We start from the raw sequence: 5,514 nt of genomic DNA on the forward strand, positions 1-5,514 counted from the left end.
CAAAGGCCTATTACACCTTTTGATCACAACTAATCCGATGGCCTATATTAGAACATATGTCGGATATTACTCAAATACCTCAACCATAAATCAGATGCCTCAATATAACAAAGTGAGTTAAAGATAACCAAGACACTTCTCCTGGAAAGTTACATCAGAACCCAAACTTTGGAAAACTCTATTTGAGAATCCCCTGACAGTGAATAGAAAATAGAAACAAAACAAGAAACACAGCATAAACGAATAACACGAAGAACAAAGAAAAAAGAGTGATATAAAAGATTACCCATAGATTTTCTGAGAAACGAATAACACGAAGAACAAAGAAAAAAGAGTGATATAAAAGATTACCGATAGATTTTCTGAGAAAGCTCACAAAACCCTACTAGAGAATCACTGAAAATGAACAGAAAACAAAGGAAAACATGTAAAGGGGATTAAGGAAAAATACCAAAAAAATTTGGACCATTTCTCGATTTGTGCGTGTCATCCTTGCGCAGGGGCCATGCTAATCTTCTTTGTATCGTTCCAATTTTACCGGATGTCTCTGAAGAGTCAACCATTGTAGGCGTCTGCAACTTTATCAACGGAAGAAAGCTTCAACGTTGAACCGTATGGGACTATCTTATCGCCAATAGTCCCTAGGCTTCCTACTCTTGTTTCTCGAGATTCGTGTCTTCTAGGCTGGGCTGGACTTGAAACTAATGGCTTATTCATACATCAAGAGACAGAACAAAGGTGCTTTTCCACCTAAGGTTCTCTCTTTCCTAAAACGGACAATAGCCGATTGAGCCATATAGGTCTAGACCCGTAAAAGAATCGATTTGGCTCGAGATACACTAGTATCCGAATCCGATTAGCAAAACCATCTTCTCGAATTTGAATCCGAATCCAGCAGAAATTTAAAGTAAGCATCCGAATCCGAATTCAAACCCGAAACTTTATCAGATATTCGATAATAATCCAATCCGATAAACTATCCGATTACTGATTGGTTATCGTCATTTTTTATTTATTTTGATTTTCAATTTTTATTTTCGTTAATCGATTACTGGGTTTTCAAATCCGATTATCAGCCTTTTTTTAGAGAGAAGTGTCTTTACTCTAAGTAGATAATTTCCAATTTTCAATTATTTGATTACTGGTTTCCGAATCCGATTATCATCCCTTTTTAGAGAAAATACTTTACTCTATTAGGATATTATCCGAATCAAAATTCGGTTGCTTAGCGAATGGATACATATATTTTTCAGTAAGAAAAATTTCGGATACAGATACCCTTAAACGAATTCGAATGCGAATTCGAAGGCAAACTTCAACTATCCAATTACAGATCTATATAGGTGGAATCATCATAGATGGGTCCTACATGATAGATTCCATCATAAATTTCACAATTTTTTTTATTTATATAATTTAAGCCATGTTGTTTCCAAGCATAAATTTTTTTTTCTTTCATTTTAACAAAGTCAACGTTTAAATTTGTACTAATTGAAGAATAATCTACTACATACTTTTTTTTTTTTTTTTTGGTATCTGAGGTTCATCCGGGTCAGATCTACTACGTATTATTTTTATGAAGAACTTTAAACAATCACAAAAAATCCACATCTATAATGAGTAAAGAGAAGCAAATTTAATTTTTGGTATAAGGGAGTTTTTAATATATAGGGCGAGGGGATATTGGAAATTGTAAGAAACCGCTATATTTTACTTTATTCTCCTTTCCATAATCAAATATTTCTTCTTTGAGAGAATTGGGAAAAATGAAAAAAAGAACAATTCTCATCAATTAGGGCTTCAGCATTTTGGTAACTTAGGTTTAGAGTATAAGATGATACAGAGGATGATAATTTATGAAGAATTAAAGTAGGATGGATGACATGAAGAGAACTTAATGAACAAAGCTAACGTTAAGCAAGCATTATGCTAGAAATATATGTAACTGATCTTCAACTTAAACTTGAACTTGAACCCTAAACCAAACCCTACCGATCTTAGGGGTTCTACGTCGGACTTATGTGCCTAGATAAGAAACTAAAACTCCCCTCCCCTCCCACCTCAAAAAAAAAAAGTTTATTGTGTTTCAATCTATTAGAATAAAACTATTATTATTGAAGAATAAATTTATAAATTAAATTGACCCAATGCATTATATGTTTGGTACAAAACGCCCTACCAAAAAAATGAAGGTAATATTAAAATAAATATATTTTTTTATTCCTAATTCGGGATGGATAGCTAAATTAACTAATGTCCACCCAACTTGTTAAGTGATTAGAAAGCAATGAAGCAGTATCAGGCGCTGTCAAGTCCTCCAAGTCCAAGCCATGGTGTTTGTCGATAATCCATTCACTTAGGCCCTGAAAGATTGAATTGTAGCTGTTATATACTAATTTTTTTATCGTCTTCCCATGGAATATTTTTCTTGTAAAACCAGCATAGGGTGTTATTCCGATAAACCAAACTCTATCCTGAAAGAGGGGATCGTTGTCTTTGAGCTCCTTCCACCAAGCTTCGTAGTTGTTGTTGCTGCTGAGGCCCAACTTGAAAAATCTAACACCATTCATCAAGTCATCATGATGCCGCTTCATACGCACATTTACGATTTGCCCATCGCACTCCATGATGTGATTATCAAGCCCATCATGAAGATGCTCAATTCTCCTGTAAGCTTTCCCTTCAAGACTTGCCAAATCGAAAACAAGCATCCCACCAAAATCGTCGAAGTAGTATACTAAACAACCCACGATTAAGAAACCGCCACAACCAAACAGGAGACTAACCGGCCAGACAAATTTTGGGGTATACCTGCGCCAGCACATTTGATCAGAGGTATTGATTTTGATTACGAAAAAACTTAGAAGACGATTTTCACCTGCAGGGATTTCCACATCATGTCCGGCAAAAACTACATAACTGGGAACACCATCGCTCACGGAGAACGTTCCACCTGTCATCTGTATGTGATGTAGTTTTGGCATCTCAATTTCGGATGAAGTTTGAGGACCCACTAAGAACGGGGAATACGACTTGACTGGGGAATACGACTTGACTAGAAGCAGCAGCCATCCTTCTTTCGAGTAAACCACTTCGCCTCCAACGATTTCTGGGTGCTTAAAGGTATACTTCTTTTTTGCGTACCAAGGATCTATAAACCCTAATTTGTCTTCTCCCTTATAATCCATGAACCATGGCATTGAGAACCGGTACTGATTGGTTGTAATTGATCTTGTAATTGATCTAGGGCAACGTGAACACGCCAACTTCCAATCCTTACAAACGGCAGCCATGTACAAGTTTTGAACAAAATTTAGCCGTTCTTTCATCTTCCATAAAAGATCATCTGGGAGAATTGCCCAAGTCTTTTCTTCTTCTTCTTCTTCCTTCGACTTCTTAGCAATAGTCATCATGTTGTAAACCCTAGATTGATGTGGTGAATCTTCACTTCTTTCTTGGGTAACCATGGTGAATCCTCACTTCACTTCACTTGCTACGGAATGGAATGAAAATTTAACGCAGAAGGAGAGTAGCGAAACGATATGAGGCTAGCTACTGAAGGGAAAATAGATGAAAAACAAAAACCCTAGAATGGTTGGTTACCTAATGAGCGTATTTATAAGCTCTCCTTGAGCGCTCCTTGGTTCCCTTTTCCAAAAAGGAAACTAATAATTAACCAAAAATAAATTACCCTAATTAGACTTTGAGATCAACCATTACAACTAAAAATAAAGGGTAATTTTCATTTGGACCCCTGAGATTTGATCTACGTCATTTTTAGTCCAAATAAATAGATACTTTGCATCTGCCTCCCCTGAGGACGAGGTATCCAATAAGATCAGTTAAGGACAAATTATGATTTTATGACTAAAATACCATCACATAGTATGGATTCACTTGTAGAAACAATTTTTTATTTTTACATCTAAAGATTTAAAGTTTCTTAATTTACAAAATCAACTCTTTATTTATCCCCACTCCCAAATCCCTCTTTCATTTGGCCTGCGCAGATCCTCTGCCGCTGAAAGAAAGGATTATCTTGGAAAGTAACAAGTGGGGCTTCCCGGAAAAGAGCTTTGTGATATGGGTTCTTGGAAAACTAATGCTTTCAAAGAACTCCATAACAGAATCTGGGTTCTCTGTATCGTGGAACCTGCAATAGATTTTGTTGGCTGCAGAAGCAGCAGTTTCTAGGAATAAGCCACATGAATTTCCAAGGTAATCTACGATCTAGGGTAGTTAGCATCGAGTCATAAAAAGACCCTCCCTCTGCAAAGCCATAACCTGCACTCTATTAAACAAAAATCGAACTTTTCATGCACTCTATAAAAGTCTGGGTTCTGTAATAAAATAAATTAAACCCATCTAGAAACCTCCAAAATTTTCCAATTAACAAGAGGTAACGATTCAGATATCCAAACAACAAATTCCATGTCCAAGCGACTTTTCTTAATCGTGTCGATCAAGCCATACCTGTAAAAGAATCTTTTCCATCAAACAAACTGATGCATCCAAAATTTGCTCAGCCCTTGGATCTCCACGTGATGTCCTGCAAAACGAAAGCGTCAGATGTGGCCCGACCGCTAGGGTCGGGAGTCCACCTCCGAAGGCTAAGTCAGTTGATGAACTTAATCACAAACGGCTCTGCTAGAAGCACAGAGCTAATGAATGAAGAAACGGGAAAGGTGATCTAGATAGCAGAACGCTGATAGTTTTAGGTCTATCAGTATGTATCTGAACCTGAGTCTCAGATAGTATTCTTATTGATCGATTGATCCGTCCCCTCACCTTGTATGGTAGAGAGTGTACCTTCGAATCTCCTTCGTTGGATGCACTTGAGCCTTCTTCGGGTAGTCGTTGGATTTCATCAGTGAGATCCGTGGAGCGATAGACTTCTACTAGTTTGGGCGAGTAGAGGACTCCTGAGATAACCGTTAGGTTATGCGATAGTTATCCCTTTGATGATGATTATCCGCAGCCGTCAGTTTGAGTCTGCCATCATCAGGGTGATTACCCTAATCCATAAGTAAGATTAGGGCACGCTTGCAGCTGAATAAACTTTCTTCTTCAGCAAGCCATCTTCCGGATCCGGTTCGCTCGGGAGCGATTCGGTTTTCTCCGTCTCGACCGGGGTCGAGGGTCGGACCAGGTATGAACCCGGTCTGATCATAAACTCTCCATATCACGAGCCCCCGAGACCAAGCGTTCGGTCGATCCCGAGGGCTTGGTTTTTAACTGGGTTCGTCGTCAGGTGATGATCTCTGTGTGCTTCATTAAATGTCATATCACATTTAATGCGGTGGTCATTTTTCCTCGAGCGTTGTGAGTGTAAGGCCACATATCTCGTTGCAGTTGATCTGTCGTGGCTCACGTCATCCAAGCGACGGTTTCCGAACGCCTATTTCGGATTCGTGAGTTCAAACTTTCAAAACGTCTTTCAATCTTGATTGTTGATTTTGAATCAATCTCGATCGTTTAGATTCCCGAACACTCGTGCGGGAGTTTTAAAATTGG

General features: G+C 38.2%; 1 non-coding gene across 1 annotated transcript; it reads right to left on the reverse strand.

Annotated features, from left to right (window-relative positions):
* Positions 1 to 454: 454 nt before the first annotated feature.
* Positions 455 to 557, reverse strand: LOC149022814 (U6 spliceosomal RNA). The gene has a single exon (XR_016172634.1). It is a non-coding gene; the product is annotated as a U6 spliceosomal RNA (small nuclear RNA).
* Between the last annotated feature and the right edge of the window lie 4,957 nt (positions 558 to 5,514).

The sequence above is a fragment of the Hakea prostrata genome, chromosome 3 (assembly GCF_041222555.1).
Source record: "Hakea prostrata isolate BN-2017 chromosome 3, UWA_Hpros_2, whole genome shotgun sequence".
NCBI classification, from domain to species: Eukaryota; Viridiplantae; Streptophyta; class Magnoliopsida; order Proteales; family Proteaceae; genus Hakea; species Hakea prostrata.